Below are 20,649 nucleotides of genomic sequence, written 5' to 3' on the forward strand. Positions count from 1 at the left end.
AAACCATCTTCTCAAGACATGATACTGTTACATTGCCCACTTTGGGCACAGATGTCTATTGTCACTCAGTTCACAGAGGTGTAAATAATGTAACGATCCAGGACTTGGTCTGGCTGCTTCTTCTCCCTGCTAGTGCAAACCCCTCCATCAGCATTGAAACCCAAGCACACTCCACACTCTGCTGCACCCAACAGAGTCCAAGTGTAATTACATGGAGTATTCGAGCAGTTTAACCAACAATTACACTTTGTTTTAAATAATGGAACAAACAGTTCAAGACAACACAATAAAATATGTGTGCCTCATTCCTTAACACAATTTCCCCACTGTTAAGATTTGTTTGTGGTTTGGCATCTACGCACAGTGTCCTCCTGTTCTATAAAATGGCAGGTGATGCCTCGGTCTTGCCACTGACAACATTTCTGTTTTGGTTGCTTAATTGATGGCTTATGTGGGAAGAAATATAGTCCACATCTAAAAAGAGCAGGAGCTCTCTTTGAATGTAAAATTATGAAGTTTAATAAATGCTTGTGGTTATCTCCATATACATATATTAAAAAAAAAAAAAAGTCCAGGAGGGCAGTTAGCTTTAGTATGGAACTCTAGTTTGATAGACACAGAGTTCATACATTTTACCTGCAAATTCTAAATCAAACTTAGACATTTTCTCCAAATTATAGCCCATTTTCTCCTAAATTAGCTGTTCTTCATCTCTAGGCATTCTGTAACTTTAGTGCTCTAGAGGGTACATTTGTCTTGCCTTTGTTCATATTTTTCTGTGGTTTACATTGTCATGGGTGTGATATATCACAATCCTGCATGTCTTCCCAAGCTTCTCAGCAAACCATTGCTGAAAACTGCTTCTTGTTTGCACAGGCAAATAGCAAATAATGAAAATTAAATGAAGAAGAACTATAATTTAAACCCACTGCTTAAAAGAATCATTAATGGTATTAGAAACTCCATCATTTTCGTAGTATTAATAGTTAAAGCTACACAATTTCTGTTGTAGATGAATCAAACAGTCTTTTTCCCAGTTCTGCTTCTCATTTGCAGAATTTATCTCCTCTGTTTTCTTGGTCTGGTAGTACGCCAGACTCAGAATGCTCTTGCAGAAACAGCTCCGCTTGTAAGAAAAATAACCCTCTAACAGCCTTCATTTTTGAGGAATGTCACTCATTTTAATCCCAAAGCTGTTCACACTCCCCACAAACATAAGGTTTTAATTTTTATTTATGATAATTGTTCAAATGAAAAGTAAGTATTAATGAAAGAGGGGTTATTAATACAAAGGGAACTTTCAATGTTTCCAGCTCTTATGATTTTATCAAAAGTCTGATGAGAGCTGGTGCTTTTCAGAACGCCCAAGCTCTTGAGTGAGAATAACCGCTTTCTTCTGAAGTAAGAGGAAGATTCAAGGGAATAAATAAAAAATAAGCTGAAATGTGCCTTGAGTGGTCTTGATGGGATCAGAAAGGAAACAAAAGAACCCAAATATGTATTTGTAAGTAATCACTTTTAGTGCCTGCTATCAGGCCTTTTGGCAGCTTCTTCAGCTTTTCTCATCCTTTCTGCCTTATTTACCAGAGAGGGGTAATTGCCTTGCCCAAGGAAACCAAGGTTTCAAACATAGCCGAGAAGGGAAATTGCAAGTCTCAGGAATATCAATCTGCTGGTTTAATTGCAAAACTAACAAGGCGTTGTGATTATTCTCCTACCTGCTGCAGTAACTACTTTTGCACCATCACCTTGCCAGCATCAGAAGAATACAGTATTGTCGTGGAACCTCTGAGGAAAAAAATCATCTCTCAGCCTTCCTCTTCAGCTACCATCTCATTGTCTTTGTCTCTAGATCCGTTATCTTCTTTGCTTTCTTCCTCTATACATTTCACTAGATAAACTTATCTGCTTCTAGTGTTTCATCTCCTTTCTCTGCAATTCTGCTTCGTGATCAATCTTTCCCTCAGTATCTTGAGTTCATCTGGCTTTTCACCAGATTACCCTCCACTTCTCTAAGCATTTTCCACATTTCATTACAAAGGCTCCAGGCTTTCTAAAAACATTTTCTTTTTTCTTTCCTATTCAGAACCAGATCCAAGCTACTGTGGCTCTTTGACGCAACTACTCAGGTAAACACATGTAGGAGATTTATCCAACAGTTTTCACTTGAAGGAGATTTAATCAACAGTTCTAAAACACAGCTTTCAGAAATCAGTGTCTTTGTCAGTCATTAAAAAAAGAAAATAACACATTTTTTCATCCATAGGTAAGTTAATGAATGGATTGCTTCAAATTTTGCTGTTTATTTTTTTCAACATTTGTCTACTGCACTAGCATCATCATTACATCTCTGTCCAGCTCTAAAGAAATATATGATTAAAAAAACAGTGTAAATCCTTAAGATCTGGACAGGCTACATAATTGAAATGTAATGAAAACATGTAGTGCTTGTCCCCCTGAAGGATGATTCAATTTGACGATCCACAGATGTTTCAGGGTTCCATTTAATCAGGATTTAAATACCTCTGAATGAGGATATAACCTGTCATAGATAAAACATGCACTTTGGTACCTTTGGTAATTTGTATCAGCATTATTCTGGCTCATGTTCTTGCTAATCTGATGACAAATACGTGTTCAAACCCTCATGCACACATTCTGGAGGAAGCATCCTATGTTTGTGGGGGGGTACTATTACTTTTAGCATTTTTCTGTTCCCCTGCTTGTTTTCCTTTCATTGCTTTTGCCTTTCCTTGTCAGAGGCTGCTTTGGGTCCATTTATATTCCAGCTGCGCCTTCTCAATTTTCTCAGGTTCGTTGCTGGTTTCACTGTCCTGTATCGGCTTTTCTACTTCACATGCATGATCTGTCAGCAGGACAATATGATCTGCAGATCAGAAGCAGTTTAGCAGTTATTAATTTATGTTGAATCCTTTTGTGCCCAGTCAGGTCTGTGAAGGACACATCTTAGGCAAACACCAAAGATCTTTAAAGGGATGGTGTTTCTTTTTTCCTCTTCAACAGTTTTGCACCTACAATTGTGTTCTGTCATGTATTATATGCTGCATGTAACATTAAAACTTGAGACAGTCTTTTTCCTTTTTCCTTTCTTTTTCTTTCTCTTTTTCTAAGTGACTGAGAAGGCAAATTCAATAGTGTTTTGTTGTATGGGTTTTTAGGAGTAATATATTATGTATAACTTCATATGTTAGTGCTTTAAACAATTTTGGTTTAAAGGCTGGTTTCTCCAAGGCCCTGTGATGTTGCAGCACCAAACGCTTAGGCACGCTTCTGTCTAGAGAAGTTTGGAGCCTCAGGTAGTATGGGAGGTTTCCTTGAAAAACAGCTTGTTGGGTGCTTCCTAGCTAGCTATGGCTCAGAAAATGGGCAGGATGGTGTTCAAGCAGGTCACTGACCCTTAGATATTGCTAGTAAACACCCATTATATAGAAACGCTCAGTTCAAATACACTCTTGTGTGGGTGTACTGAGCTTGGCACCAAGCATGGGCTTAGTGAAGTCCCCCAGGACCACCAGGCTGTGGATGAGGCTCTGGAAGATCCTGGGAGGGAGTTCAAATCCTACTCGACCACAAGAGCTCAAAGTTCTTTAAGAGCATCTGTAAAATTAATTGCTTTGATCTATGCTGTATTGGAAAAGTTCGGCACTGTTCTCTCTGCTAGCGATAGTAGATAACTTTGTATGGGTTACAAATAAGTTATTTTATGTTCACCAGCAGAATTCATGGCTCTTCTTTCCCTCACCCTAAGAATAAGGAAGACTCAGTAGGATATAGAACACAGCAATAAAATAAAAAAATATAAAATCTCAGAGCCTGTTTCAAGGCCTTGTCATTACAATTGAATATAGAGTTAGTGTAAATTAATTCTGTTTTCCTAGAGGCATCAAACTCCACCTGTCAAGACAGACTCTCAGGAGAGACTGGAAAGTCTCTCACTGCCCTCCTTCTGCATTATTATTATTTCCTTTAAAGTATCTGCTATTGATGTAACTAAAAATGCAATATAAGATCAGAGAAAATATTTTGTCAAGTGACTCAGACAGGCACAACTGACGGGTACTAAGGAAACGTGTTCTGCATTTTATGTTCCTCTGAGTGTGTTAGAAATAGATAAGAAATAGTTCATTTTACTAAGAAATCCAGGTGGGGAATTCAGACTACTTTCTGTTACTAGGAAATTGAAGAGTGACCTAGTACTGTCATCAAATCTGACATATGAGTGGCTTTTCAGAGTTGTAAGTTCATTTTTCAACTGGTGGGGTGTATCAAATCCCTGAAAATTGTCTGACCATTGCAGAGACATTTTTTGCTGTGACCACACCAGCCTCCGGCACCAAGACCATCGCTTTGCATATGTGATCAATACTCAACTGACTGTAAGCAAAGAACAAGGTAGAGAATCTGGAAGACAACCAGCCTGATCCTGTGCTTCCTAGTCAATTCAGAAGACATAAAGAAGGGAATCTCACTGATAGAGAGCACAAAAATTAAATTGAAACAGAACTTGTTGAGAATATTACAGAAAAATAAGTTTCCACTTGAAAATATCTATTTGGAAAAAAACAAAATGTATCGGTTTTGGTATGCAGTTTTTCTGGATTCATGAGGAAATTTGTCATCACACCCTGACTGCATGCCTTAGAATGGGCAGCGGCACCCAGTGACACTGAGCTGAAATCTGCATGTTTTACATTCAAGTTGTGCAGACCTTTGGGACTTCAGCCTCCATCTCTTCTAAGTGAAGTTTGGTGAACATTCTTTTATCTTCCTGGAAGCTTCTTCAGTTGGTAAAATCAGTTAAATGTTAATTGGATCAAGGAGCCGAAGCTTGGATTTCTACATCCCAGGTAAAGCCATAGCTAGTGGGATATAGCCTCCCTCTCCTCTCATAAATATTTAGTTATGAAAGTGCAACAGCTTTAACAGAAGAAATTAAGAGATCTGTTTTTATCCTCCAGGTTTGAATCAGATGGAGAGAAATTAAACCCCATAATTCCTCTATCACAGGAGCCATTGGAACAGATGAGGTTCTAGAGTGACCATCTCTTTTCTTTGCCCCTGCTGCTTTATTGTATTGGTGGGAATTTTACTGATGAGATTATGATCATATTTGTGTAAAAGTAGAGCTATACCTTTAATTTACTCATTGCTGCTTGTTTTACCTCTGAATTTTATACCTTTTCCTTTTTATTATTGGTTTCTGTTTTTTTCAAAATAATCTCTTTCGCTACAAAATGGTTTTTATCTTCATGCTTGTTGGTCACTGAATCAATTTAAAATATAATCTCCTGGTCCTAGTGAGAGGTCATATGTGGATGGTATGTTTATTTATTCACTCTGACAAACGGTGGAGGCACCATACAAACCAGTACCAAGCAGAACCCCACAAAACTAGATAAGATAAGGGCTGAGGGCTCTGAGTTGTATTCAGCAGTGGGCAGAAATCACAGGCTGAAGTGGGTGCTCTCCCTGGCCCTTGCCTTGTCCCCCAGAGGCAGTTTGTAAGAACAAATGAAAATTATGAAACAGCTTCTGAATCACGATTTTAAACCAAGTGTACTGAAATGAATGAAAATGGATTTCGATTAATTTGTGTATGCCAAGCATATCTATGGTACTTTCTTTAGCCACCTGTTCTATGTCTACCCTCTTTTGCAAGTCACATTCCTGAAACCTCCAACAGAGCATGAGGGGGAGTTTTGAGAGTGTGTACTAGCAATGTGGTGTGGTTAGCTGTATGCAGAGATAAGAAGCCAAAAACATTTAGACCTCTGCTCTTTCTGGTTTTGCCAGAAATATTTTCTCCATGAAGGGTTTTCTCCATCATGGACTTAAAGTTTTGTATCATCACTAAAAGAGTTCACAAGCATTGGAACAGTCTGCCCAAGGAAGTGGTTGAGCCACCATCCCTGAAGGTGTTTAAAAGACATGTAGAGATGGCACGTAGGGACCTGGCTTAGTGGTGGACTTGGCAGTGTTAGGTTTATGGTTGTACTCAATGATCTAAAGGTCTTTTCCAACCTAAATGCTTCTGTGATTCTGTATCAAGATTCTTGTTGAGTAAGCAGCATCTTTGCTTTACAGAAAGATGTACATTTAAAGGCTGGAATAAATAAAATTAACAGTGCGTTCACCATTGAAGGTGAAGTCCAAAAGGATCATACTGTTTAAGCAACTTTATGGCTAGAAGATGCAGAGACACCCGTGGTGGAACTTTAAATGCAATGAGGAGCCTAATTCCCATCCAAACTTTAAGACATCTGTCCCTTCTGCAATGAAATAAGCAATGACACTGTCATCTAATGGAGTGTACTGAGTAATGTGGACCCTTGTTTCTGTGTTTGAGTAGGGTGGCAGCCAATTTGCGTGGACAAAGAATGAGACTTTGGTGGAACATTGCTAGTTTTTAGGACCCTCCTATGAGCTTGCTGTGCTCAGTCATAGTTGTTCTCAGTCCTAGACTGTTCTCAGTCTGTTTCTAAAATAAAGAGAAAAAAAGTCCACACAATAAGAAAAAGAAGTCAAAACCTCTTGGAGTTTGTCCTATTGGACATTTTGCTGATGGAGAGTGTACCCTGCACTCTCCAGCCCTCCAATTCTACACTGTTCACAGGTTTCTCTAACAGCACAATGTCAGTTTTCTCATCTTTAGTGGCTGGGCAGATTCTGACACACCAGGAAAATGTATCTATTTCAATTTGGTATTTAACAAGGTGCACAGATGGTGTTAAAAAGCAGGTAGGAGTGGTTAATCACCTGTGAATTTTAGGCATTTTTCTGCTGTCCATAGAGGACTTTAGAAGTGCATTTACTGCATGGGTTTCTCCACGATGATTTGCATTTTCATGGTTGTTTTCAATCAATCACCCCAGAGAGGTTTGCAGATCTTCTCATTCCAAAGCAGTGAAGACCTGCCCACATCCACATCTGTAGCCCAACAAATGATTTGGGACCTGAATCTTGTGGTATTCAGTGCTCGTGTTCAGGCATCCATACCTCATCACACCCTCAATTGTTTCATTTTACTGACACCATCTGTTTCTTGTGCCTAAACCAATTTGTATTCCATTTCAAGTGTTGTCCCCTATGCTCAGCTTTCTGACCCTGTAAATCGTTCTCCTGTACAGTCTGTAACAAATACTTTCCTGGAATCTGGATGAATTATGTCAACGATTTCATCTTTATCAATTCAGCAATGCATTGAAATGACCCTAATACATTTGTCATACATGATCTTCTTTGAACAGAACCATGCAGCATTCCCTTTACTAAATCACATCTCTAACTGAATTGTAATCTTCTCCTTATAAATGTTTCCATTATCTTGCTCACTACTACAGTCAGTCTTACAAGTCTGCATTTTGTTGGGTCTTCCCAGTGTCTCTATTTGGCAGCTACTGAAGCCGCTCAACAGTGAAGTGCATTTCAGGTAAATATCATTGATGTGCTCCTTAAAAGAATAAGAAAAAAATTAAAACCCAGTAAAAAATACTCTTGGTATTCAATAGTAGTTTTACAAATTCACTGAAATAAATGAAGAATAAAGGAGAATTTCTTCATTGCTGGCAGTTAGTGGCATTGATGGATCAAGGCATAGCCATTCTCAGTATGGCCAAACAATTTCACTGTATAGAATTTTATATGGCTACAGCTAAAATTCAATGAACTGACTCAGAAGGTTCAGGATAAACTATAACAGTAAGTTAAGCCCTCAAATCGATTTGGTATTTTGAAAGGACAGAGAGCAGCACAATGTCATCTTCCTTCACAGATGTAACTTTAACTGAAACTGTAAATCCAAAGCAGAGTATTGGGGGATAAGGGTATATAATGTGTGATTTAAGACCCATCCTGGAAATCAGTGAGGATTTGGGTACACCAACTCTAAAACATAATCGGAGCGTTATAAGAGTCCATCCAGAAAGTTAGGAGGATATTTTTTAAAGAATAAAGATAAATTTCATATCTTAAAGAGGCTATTTTTGAAGAGTGCTGGGCAAGATGAGAAAAGAAAATGACTGTGAAAGAAGCAGCACAGCAGCAGAGGCATAGATAACCACTCATCCACTATCCTCTCAAGATACGAGCTGGGGATGATTTCCATCAACAACTTCCAAATATAACATTATTCAGCTTTCATTTGTTGTCAATCTAATTTGAATGCAAGTTATTCAGAGCGCATGGCTGTTTTGCCTTTGTATTTGCCTGTAAAGCGCCGCACGCTCCAAGCCAGGAAAAAAGGCAGAATTCATGGATTAGAAGAGATAACATCCTCATTGAAAGTCCTGTGTGCAAATGCTTGTTTTCTAATCACCTTTGTCAAACCTGCCCCTGCTACACCACACAGAGCAATTCATCTTCAAAGCAAGAAGAACTGCAGCTTATTTTATACTAACCCTGGGACGGACTCTCCACTTATGAGGAATTGGAGAAACTCCTGCCAATTTATATTAGCTTCCATGGAAAAAACACCTGAACTCCCAAGATTTGGCTTTGCTTGTGACCTGAAGTTCACAGAGCTCTTAGTATTGAACAAACTCCATGTTTGAGATGAAATCCTGAATTCACGCTGAAGCGAAATAGAGTTTTTTTCATTGACATTGGAAATGCCAAGGTTTCAATCCTTCCTTTTGAGACAGGAGTTACAGAAGTTTATGCATGCTGTGGCATGGCTACATCAGAATTGAGTGCTGTAGAGATTGTCCACAAATAACACAGCAAATACTATCCCTATGGCTGCAAGTTCAGAGATAGTCACTGTGACCTAAAATAGTAACTTGTTATGTGCCGACAAGTCCATCTTCCTTCTCTTAACTCTAAATAAAAGCATAAAAGTTTAACTGAAGAGACAATTAGAACCTGGGAATGTGCATCTACCTGCCCTTTATTAGCCTACTGAGTAATTTCTCTCTTTCAGCTTCCCTTTCCCTTTTGCCCCCTCTTTACAATAAATCTACTCTAAATTTCCCTATTTTTGTTGCATTGGCTCTTTTTCTTCCTTTTCGCATTTCATTTTTGATCTCTTTCTGCCCTTTGGCTCTAGATGGGCCGTTTTTCTTTCTGACTTCATTTTGTGCCTCTGTCTTTGAGCAGCTTTCCACACTCTCCACCCTAGGGCCTGACTGAAGGACTAGCTCACCATTACAAAAGTCCAGGTCAGAGAGGTTTTCCTCTCCTGAATCCATGGCCCCCTTCTCGGTCTCAAATGAGGCCAGAGTCAGGACTGTTTGCTGTAACTCTGGCAGTTACTTTTGGGCTTGAGATCCATTTGCAGTTTGATCAGAAGCCATTGCTGGGTATTATAAATAAAGCGGTTGCAAGGCACTACAGCACATCCTACCTGAGCTTCCAGTAATGTCAGCCAAGGGCAAAATCAGGCCATGAGAGTAACTACTAGAGGCACACTCGCCCCAGGGTGTAGGCAGAGACTGTGTGTGACAGACACGGGTTTGCCGGTGTGCTCTTGGACCACCGCTTTTCCCAAGAGAACTCTGAGCTGTACATGGGAGCCGGGTCCAGCAAATCAATCCACGGCTCTCACAGAGAGTTCACCCCATTCCCTGCGAGGGTCAGCTGGGTATCTGAGGCAGGACTTCGAAAAATGCCAGCTAATGATGGAAAGCACAAGAATTGACCAAACAAGATGGATACCTACCAGATTAAGCTAGGGATGTGAAAGGCATAGGCTTGAGCTAAGCCAAATACATTGAATATCCAGCTGAGAGTATAATGGGAACAGTTTAACATACGGAGACAATACTGTTTGCGTCTCGACAACCAAAAAGATTGAAAGTGGGGGAAAAAAAATAAGGCTATTCCTTGGCCAAAAGCCAGAGAATGGTTCTTGCTGTCATACAAGAGGATGTACATACTGGTGGTGTGTTATATTCTGGTTTTGTTCACAGTAGCAAGAGGTGTGTCTGGGCACATGGTGCAAAGCGTGACAAATGTGAGAGCACAGAGCAGGTGTTGCGTTAGTTGGGTTAATTTAGCAGAAGTTAAGCTCCCTTGTGTTCCAGCTTGTCCTCAGTGCTTGCACTGGGGGCTGGGGGAAGCTGAGCTGAACCCCTGAGCAATGCCTAATCACAACAAATGACCTCAGGTTGGCACAGTAAGTCTGATCGTGCTCAACAGCCAGTCCGGTGTTATGTTGAATTCACATGATTACAGATACACCAATAGTGCAGGGTTGGGTCATGACCATTGCACAGAATCACAGATAGTGTAATATACGTGCTGTAAGTCTGAGCACATCCAATAAGAAATTATCTTGACTAGATCCACAAATAATGAGGTTTATTAAAGCAACGGGTATAAGTTTCAGATTGACATTGATAAAATACACAGTCTTGCAAAAATACGTATTGGTACCAAGTATATATAAATTCTAAGATGACTATATAGTGCTACTAACATGATTACAAATACAAACTTGAAGCCTAAGTGTCCTGGGAAAACACTTGGAATAACCAAGTGCACAAATCTTACCCAAAAGCATCCTTTTGGGTGGAGAAGATAGGCTCAGCCCATTGACTGACCGCAGAAATTATTATGGTGTTTCTTTGGCTTCTCAGTGATGGTGTCTTACCTAACATGCCCCTACTGTTAGGGTATTTTATATTATTTTCTAAGTTAAGGTAGAGCTTGAGTGACTCTAGTCATATATTACTTTGATATTGATTGGTATAAAGACTTTCGCTTTGATTTTTAAGGTAAAAAGACTGCACTTGCTCAAAGGGAGATAGGGGTGTGAGGGAGACGTGTATCTTTTGAGATGGAGGTGTGTTTTGGTATTATAATGAGGTTATAATGAACGAAGTTCATCCACGGAGCAAATTTCGGCACATCTGCTGGCTCAAAACTAGCATTTTGGATGGAATTGAACATTCATATGTTTTTAATTGACAGCAGCCATACCATCTGGTTCCTGTACCTGCCTTATACACGGGGCCTGGCTGCGCTGCCTCCACACCGCTCCACTCCCCTGTACTTCTTAGTGCCAGCACACTGAGCTTCCCCACGCACTAACGTCCAAGAATGCAGGCCAGGCTGGGGGGCAGAACCATGCGGAAGAGATTTCTTACCTGCCACACAGCTGACTTATATGCTGAAGATGCGGATATAACTTTATTCTCAATAAGTGTATCCTCGATAATTAGTTTCAATAATTCGCTCCCTCAGTAATTATTCCACAGCAGGTCCGTTAGTGGTGATGATATGCAGATGCAGAAAGAACGGCTCAGTGGGGAGCATCTCTTGCCAAGCAGCACAAGGGATGAAGGACAGGCACAGAACAGAGGGAGAGGGCTGGCGAGGGTGGATTGTCACTGTAGTCCTTTCAAAGTCTGCAAGGCAGCCGAGCTGAGGCTGACAGGTAGAAAAATCAGCACTGAACTTACAAAGAGCAAAGGAGCAACTTGGACAACACCAAGCTGGGCTGAAAGCACTAGGCCATTACCTGCCAGCAAGCAAGTCTGGGTGCAGGCACCGAACACCTCCCCAGGCAGCAGGAGAGAGCAGTACAGGAAAACTGAGGAGAGGCAGATTCTCAGGAGAGCGATGAAGAGCAAACTGCTCAGCTCCCAGCCCAGGCAGAGGGGTCCTACACAGAAGAGCAAGCTGCACACTGTGCAAACTACACAAAAAATCATTGGTGTTATGTGATCCTATGCGCAAGCAAAAAATGGCAGGATTTTGTGACCTTTCAGGGGTCTGACTCATGAATTTTGGCCTTCAGGTGAGCAGCAATAGTATAGGCAGTTCTGTAAAATGTTCTCCATTCAAGCATCCATTCGACATATAACATGCTTTTACTGAATTTTACAGTAACTAAGCATATTAGCAAATTATACTGGAAAAAGTGATTTCTAGTAAAAGGAGGGAAACCTTCATGAATGTGAGCAGTCCACAGGATTGCATTTACCTTATGGCCTCTCTACATAAGAAGCAAAGAGCTGTCCCATGGCAGCTGCACCAGGCACATTTCCCCACAGCTATCTCATTGCAAACAGGGCTGTGTAGCTGCATCTGTGACCTGGACCACGTGTACCACGCCGGCAGGAGGTGACGTGGGAGTGAACTCCCTGCCTTGCATTGCCTGGTGGGTTCATGCCTGCCACTGCAGCTACCATTTTTCTTTTTTGTTAAGGGAGGGATTTAAATAGCTCCCAAGTTTTACACTGGTATAATGTTAGGACAAAAGCAGTTAGTAACCAGTGGGGAAAAAAACACTGCCACAAAAAATAAATAGAAATGAGGTAATCTGTTACAGTATTGGGGCATTTCAGCCCTCAGGGGTTATTCATGTAAATGAATCTTGTGCTTATTCTGTCAGGGAGCACAAATTAATAGCACATGAAGAAATAAGAACCAACAGTCTTAAAATCCCAGATGAAATCAAAGCACACAAATCAGATCCCATTATAGATTTCAGGGCCATGGTCTCAATCAGAGAGAATTTTGCTTCCGTAAATAAAGTTGTTAAAGGTGACCCCGTATTAGGGTGAGAGTTTCACACTTAGCTCCCAAAATGTCTGAGGTGTTTGAAGCATAGTTTTTCTTTTGGATTTTGACCATCACCATATAAAACCGAAAGCTGTGCAAGTACAATTTATCTGGAGAGCATGTAAGGTTTGCTTGATCCCAGAGCTCTACTGGCACAGAGACTTACTGAAGTGTGCTTTCAGAAAACATAGTTGACTGTTCAATGCTACCATCATGAGAGTCAGCATTGTTTCCCATTAAAACTAACAGCACTTCTGCTTAGTGATGACCCTAAACAATGTGTAAAATTGAACTGTGAGAGGGAAGAATCCCCAAAGTTCAATTCCTGGATATGTGTGAATCTCCAAACACTGAAAAAATACCAAAATTTAGACTAGTACAGAAGGAAAAAGAAAAAAAAAATCAAGGTTATAAAGAGCCATCATAATAAAGAGAAAACACTTTTGATATCAACACTATTGGGAATCCAGATACATGGGACTTACTGCCTGCCTTGTCATCTGCTCATCAGGATCATAGCATTGGGGGTTTTTTTTGTCTACTCTCTAAACACTTGAGTTTCCACTAGCTCAACCTTCCAAAATGTTTACAGGCGACATGACAGCAAGGTGATTAAAAGACGGAAGATTTTTCCTTGGTCACTTGAACCTTGTATTTGGAGATCTAAATTACCTGGAACTAATCTAAATCACCTAACCCACTTCTACTGAGAGTGAGTTACAATGTTTAGTCCAAATCAGAGTGGCTTTCAGTCTATGAAACGCATGCTTTGCATCTCACAGAGGATACACAGTTCCATGGCAGCAGAATTTAAACTCAGCACATATCTAGACCAGCCAGATTGGTACCCAGGTAGGTACCTTACCTTCCTTGTCTGTCTTTAGTGGTCGTTGTTCAGAAAAGAGCATCACTTCAGCCTTTCTACAGCTTGTTATGCTGTTTACGATCCTACTCAGGCTGCTGTTGAAAAAGCTTTTTTCCTCTTCCCAGTGTGAAGGCACAACATGCTGTTCCTGTTTACAGCAAAGAGGCTGGCGTGGCTATGCGGGCTGAGGAGGAACATACATGCACCAGCATATTTGCTGTAGTATTTTCATAGAAACTTGAATAGATATCATTTTTAAACAGTTTTGCTATCAAAATGGCTCATTTTGTAAGGGAAAAAGAAAAAAAGCTTTAAATGAATTTGTGGAAAATATCATGAAAGAAATAACTTAAAATGTGACTTGCTGTTATTAATTTCTTAAGAACTTGCCTAATTTTAGCAATCTCTTGGAGGAACGTAATACTACCCAGTCTATTTGGAGGTAGTATATTCTTTACAGAAAAACAAAACGAAACAACCCAACAACCTCCAGACAAATGCAAGTAGAAAGCGTGAAAATGTCATTCCGTATAAATAATTTTCCATTTCACTTGTACCTATGCAACTCTGTCTGTGAGCCGCTTTACAAAGATGTGGTGCAAAGTCTAAGGAACAGCCAGACTTGCAAATTCCAAATCCATCGCTGAGACTTGGGGCAGGTGGGCTGCTCTCTGAAGTCATTAAATTACATGTAAATATTTAAAACCTGTGTGGTGGGTTTTGTTCTGCCTTAAAACTCACCCTGCCTGCTTCCAGCAGATGTGTGTGAATTAAAATATGTTGCCCCCTCTTGGTAGTATGAAAAAACTTGTCAATTAATGCATCAAAAGGACTTTGGTATCTGTCATAAAATCACAGAATAATTGAGACTAAAGGGACCTCTGGAGGTCATTTGGTCCAACACCTTGCTCAAAGCACAGCAAATGTCACAGGCCAGGTTACTGAGGCTCTGTGCAGTCTAGTTCTGAGTATCTCCAAGGATGGAGATCTCACAGCTTCCCTGGGCAACATGGTGCAGCATTTGACCGTAGAAGAATTTCTTTTCTTATATCTAACCAGAATGTCCCTTACAGCAACTTGTATTTGTTGCCTCTTGTCCTTTGCTGTGCAATACTTACACTTAGAAGAAAAATTATTCTCTATTCCATCTAACTCTACACAAGCCTATCCATACTACAAGGCAGGGAGAATAAAGATGTTTTCTGGCTCTTACAGTTTCTTTTTGCAGGCTGTCCTAAATTAAATTATACAGTCAATTCTCCATTATCAGAAGGTAATGGCTGAATTCAATGTTTTTTATTGATGCATCACATTTGTGTTCAGATACAGGATTTCCCTTGCCTCAAGGCTACCTTTACGAAGATTAACATGTCTGCATTTCTGTGGTAGAAGTAGATTTTTCATGTTTATGAGAAATATGAAGAACTAATGTTATTCACTCATTCTTATACTTTTTCCTTAAAACATATGTGGCAGGCCTGTAACCACTGAAGTTGCTAGTTAATAGTTACAAATCTGTCTATATTAGGGAACATATAAGTAGACTATGTGGAAGGAAGATTGCTGTGCATCCTTAATCTAGACTGGTTTGCTTAATTTTTGTTTAACTGAGTTAAAAAGAGACCCTGACTTATAATATTTGATTTAAAAATTAAGAATTGTATTCATCGTTTTGATTTTTATACCCATAGCTAAACAGTAAATTAGGTGGTCAGCTCTGTAATACATCTAGAAGATCAGGAAATATTATTATCTATCAAAGGTTAAGGTTAGGAAATTAGGTAGAGTGAGATTAATGCCAAAATCCACACTTTGCACTTGCATTGGACCTTGGTCTTGGATACCTATGTTCTACTTAAGGCTGCAATCCCCTTTGCCCTAAGTGACACTGTAAGTTTTGCAGGTAAAGTTTGCTGCACAACTGCATTTATGCTTGTGCATGTGGTCAGAACCACCTTTCCATTTGGGCTGAACAACTCCATATCTGTCTCACAATTATGTCTGTTCAAAGCCTTCCAGATGTCCAAATGCCTCTATTTAAGCCCCTAGACTTGAGCCACGATGTCTCAGAGCACAATTGATATGTCTAAAGTGATCACAACCACTTTAAAAGCAGTCCTGGAGGAAAAGCTACTGAAGATAAGAATGATCTCTGCTCCACCTAAAAGCCCCCAAACACTGATGAGCAGTTTGTCATGGGCTGATGCAGGGTGCAGCTCTTCAGCAAGTCATTTTACCTTTGCCAGGTCTCCAGATGTGTACAGTTCCTCACATTCATGGAGGTGCAAGCTACCCTGCATAACCCTGCATTCACTGCAGGACATGAGCAAGTGCCCGCAAAGTACTCTGGAGCAGTGATAGCACTCATCTAGCTCATCCCACAAAAACTTGCCCATAGGGTTCATCAGCCATCGAGCTCCAGTGCAGGCTTGGGCTGTGAAGCTCCATCTCCTGATAACAGGCATCTGCATACTGCAGGGAGGCCAGGGTTAAATGCTTAAATCTTGAGAGGGGAGATCCCCACAGAGTGGTTTGTGGGTGGCCACCACAATTTCTAATCTCTTCTGGGGTGCCTGTCTGTACCTACAAGCTGTGCAAGGGGTTGGGGGCAACCCCCAGGCTGTTTGGTTGGATGTCCAAGGGACACATTGGCATCCCCCTGACATGCCCATCAGCTTAGACCTAAGTGACTTGATTGCGGACATATGGACTGGGGACAGGGCAGAAAATGTAGTGTAGGTCTTCAGCATCCTGTCCTGAGGCCTAATCTTATAGATACCATGTCCTAATTGCCTTACCACCCGCAGTTTCTTGTGCCAAAATTGCTGAGCTTCAGTGCAGAAGAATTTGTCCTGTACTCACTAGAGGGAGCCCATGTGGTCCCAGCAGTGTTAAAGAAGAAAGAAACTGATTTAAATGTAGACACCAGCAGTATTGCTTTTTTCCCAGCTTGACTGAAGTCACTAGTAATCTTAGTCTCTTTTTCTCTTTTCTAGATCTGGAATTTTTATACAAACTGCAGTTGGGGAAGGAAGCCTTCTGGAGCACTGTCTGAGGAGAACATTGCGTTTTAGGAAGACTACATATGAAATACTAATGTGGTCGGCTGAGCTTTGATCCAAACATTGTTGACTGAGGTCAACTAGCATAAAAATGGTAGCTGCCTAACTGTTCCCTTAAATATCACCCTGATCACGAGCACGCTGCAACGCTAACATGTTCAGACACTCTTCTGCACCTGGAGACTGAGGGCCTAAATCCTATTTACAGAGTGGTGCAATGAGGAGATGACCTCCCAGGCTCCTCTGTCTTCGTGGCTAGAGGGAAGAGTTCAGCTCACTGATGGAGACATGGATTCACCACACAAAGCCACTAAGACAGGCCTCAACCAGTGGTACAGTGCACATTTTAAAGGACCACGCAAGAGGTGATGTGGCCTTTTTTTTGCTGTCGTCTCTGTTGCACTGTACACTGCTGCCATAACTTCTTCTGCCGTCTAAGGAAACAAACCCGGAGCTGCTGCAATGCAGGTAGATGGGCAGGAGTTGGGGACCCATGGACTGAGGCATCCTATTAACCAGAAGGAGGGGCAGGGTCTAGGTACCCTGGCATAGATCACAGAACAGGTGGCTTGAGCATCATGGGATCCTGGAGGGCAGGGTGTGCCCCTGCCGCATGGCTCAAACATGCAAGAAGGTGACAAATTGGAGGTTCTTTGAGGGCCTGAGCTTACCATCGCTGTGTAAGGCTACCAGTGGTGCCATTAGCCCTGCAATTCACTCATTTACTCAGGCTCTTGCTATGCTTCCCTTTCCTGTTTGAAGAGGCTTGTTTAATTTTGCTAACAACTCTGAATGAAGATAAGACCTGTGTGTGTAATAACAGACTAAAATTAAACCTCAAACAAATTATCTGTTAGGATTTAGGAAAATCTTATCTGGGGATGAATTAATCCTTGCTGCTTGTTTTGGGGCTTTAGCAGGCCGCTGGGGATTCAAAAGAGAACACTTTGTCAGTCTGGCACACACATAGCAACTGGAGCAATGTGCATAATCCTCTGGATATGTTAAAAAAAAAAAAAAAAAAAAAAAAAAAGAAAGAAAATGAAAAGAAAACAACCCCAAAAAGACACCTTAACATCTGAAGAGTAGCCCGAACTGATTGCAAAGCAAATGCAGGTGCTGTACATCATCAGCTGTCACTGTCAAAGCCCTAGTCTCCTTGTGACTTAGTGTCTCTGCTTCCTTCGTCACTGCTTATCAGGACAATTCTGTAAGCGGCCTCTTAAGCCCTAATGCTCCACGCTGTGTGGTTTGGAAACCAGCCATTGCACCTTCTTGGTGACATGAGGTTTCTCTGAGAAGAAGATGCTGCTCAATCCAGCCTGTTAATCAAATTAACAGAGAGAAGGCAAGAAGCTCCTGTAGGGTTTACTTTGCTGAAAACTGTTCATGTGGCTCAGAGTGGTGATGGGAATGGGAGTAGAGGTGGGGCTGGCAGAGACTGGGCAAAGTCAGCCCCACCTCATGATGGTTTGGAGGACTTAGTTCTAGGAACAATTTCAGCCTAACACTTTTAGTTCTGCTTCTCTGACCTTCAAGTAATACCTGTGACAGACAATAAAGACAAGGACAGGAAGACCTCTGGAAACATCTTCTTACCTTCTTACCACAGAGATACCTCAGTTTTCCATCAGCAAGAGATTCCTGGTCAAGGTCTTCAATCTTTTTCTCTTCCATCCATTTTTGTTTCAGCTTAGCTGCCCACACCAGCTATAAGGTGAAAGAGCAATAGGAAGAGAGAACAAGACAGAAAAGGAGCTTTAACAGCCAAGAGGAGGTAAATGAGTGTTCTTTGGAAGCATAGACTAGACTGATAGTCAGAAAAATCACATGGAAAATCACCAATGTTTACTAAGTTTTGTAGTTTTTTTAAGCATATTTTTCTTTCAATTCTGGGAGCATAGAGGTTCAGAGTAAAAAAGCCCTCACAAGACTACACAAGAATGCAGGAAGAGAAACTACCTGAAAACATTGCCTCAAATTTTCATTATCCTCAATCACACAATGGGGTAATATGCAAGTCTTAGGTGGAGATATTGGGTGCCTGAACTCTGCAGAGGTTTCCGCTAAATCCATAAAAACTATTAAGTAATAGAATAGGCTAAACCTGCATCCTGAAACCCCAGAAGACTGAATGCACCCACTATGAGTGTCCGGAACATTTGACAAAGAGACATACCTTGCCTGATGGAAGTGAACACAGTCAGAAGCTCAGAACTCAGCAGGAAACATGTACAAATAAAGAGCAAAACATCTTTTCCGCCTCTTTGATAGTTGGTTTAGGTCCCTTCCCACCCAGGCAGATAATAGCTCTTTGGCCACTCTGCCTCCCTATCCACTCTTCCCTCCTTGCAATATGCAGCGGTAGTCCTTTGGTCTGTTTCCAAACTCAAGGGCTCTAAGTCACTGCTTGGCCTACCATAATGGTGCCATTTATTAGGAATTTAAACAGATGAGCACTCACTGAAATCCAGCTCTGCTCCCCTCCCCAGCCAGCACCATCTCTCACTGCAGAGGTACAGGTCTGCATCTTTGCTCTGTCCTCTCTCTGACCGTGGATTGCATCAAGGAGAGGAGCTGAGAGGGCTCAGTTCAGTGTGTGGTCTTCCTGGTCAGAAACCAGCTCTCTCTCCGGAACAGGGCTCTTTCCACTCCCTGAGCTGCTCATGACCCTATGTTGCCTATCATAAATCTCAGGTGTCAGAGGAATTGAGGACAGGTGGATTATGCAAGGACAGATCTTTAAAACGGTTTTTTTTGTGTTTCATCACCAAGGGAGTCAGCAGCAAGAAGGAGGACCCCTTCTGTACTTTTGAAGCTTCTGGCAAGGACACCAAATTTACAGCCACTGGAGCACGGTGACAAGAATCCAGCAGTGCAGACTGGAGGATCTACCAGCCCAGAAACCCTGTGTTGGTGCAGCACTTTGCCTCAGCCACCCACCCCTGCTGGATGCACGAACCTCCCCGCCTGCCTGTTCCTCCTGGTCCCCAGCAATGCCACAATCACACGGATCAAACATAGTGTTTCTCTTGTCTACCTAGTCATCTGCTAAGAAGTAAACCAAACACAACTTGCTGAAGTCATTCTTTCATGCTGTTTCTTGAAAGGCATCTAAGAACCTGCTGGTAATCACTACCTGCACAGTCTTTCTTGGTATGCAGCCAAGCAAGAGGAGGCAGAAATCCCTAAAGACATGCAGTCTTTTTCCAGTCCAGCCTTTAACTGGGCAGAGAGGTCACTATGGAGCAATCTCTAGTCCATGCAAAAGGAGTATGTTGTCTTGGCAGCACTTCAAATGTTTACGGACCTGAAGAGGGACAGTTTAGACACAGGAGGTTTTTTGGTGTGCTGAACACATGGCATAATAGCTCTTTTTTTTTTTACCTTTTGTGGTGGTTTGACTCTGGCTGGACTCCAGCTGCCTAGTAAAGCTGCTCTGCCATTCCACTCCTCAGCTGGACAGGAGAGAGAAAAATATAACAAAAGTTTCATGGGTTGAGATAAGAACAGGAAGATGACTCGGTAATTACCATCACAGGCAAAACAGACTTGACTTGAGACAATTAGTTTAATTGTATTAGCAATCAAAATCAAAGTAGGGTAATGAGAAATAAAAACTACATCTTAAAACACCTCCCCCCTCAAACCCTCCTGGGCTGAACTCCACTCTGAATTTCTCTACCTCCCCCCAGCCCTGAACAATGAAGGTGGACAGGGAATGGGGACTGTGGTCAGTTCATCACATGTTGTCTCTGCCACTCCTTCGTCCTCAGGGGGAGGACTGTCCACACTCTTCCACTGCTCCAGCGTGGGATCCCTTCCACAGGAGACAGTTCTCCCCAGACTTCTCCAGCATGGGTCCATCCCATGGCCTGCAGTTCTTCATGAACTGCTTCAGCATGGGTCCCTTCCCCAGCGTGCAGTCCTTCAGGAAAAGACTGTTCCAGCCTGGGTCCCCCATGGGGTCACAAGTCCTGCAAGAAAACCTGCTCCAGCCTGGATTCCTCTGTCCATGGGGCCACAGGTCCTGCCAGGAGCCTGCTCCAGTGCTGGATTACCACGGGGTTGCAGCCTCCTTCGGACATCCACCTGCTCCAGCGTGGGTCGTCCACAGGCTGCAGGTGGTTCTCTGCTCCACAGTGGACCTCCATGGGCTGCAGGGTTACAGCTGGCCTCACCATGGGCTGCACCACA

This window comes from Patagioenas fasciata, chromosome 4 (assembly GCF_037038585.1).
Source record: "Patagioenas fasciata isolate bPatFas1 chromosome 4, bPatFas1.hap1, whole genome shotgun sequence".
NCBI classification, from domain to species: Eukaryota; Metazoa; Chordata; class Aves; order Columbiformes; family Columbidae; genus Patagioenas; species Patagioenas fasciata.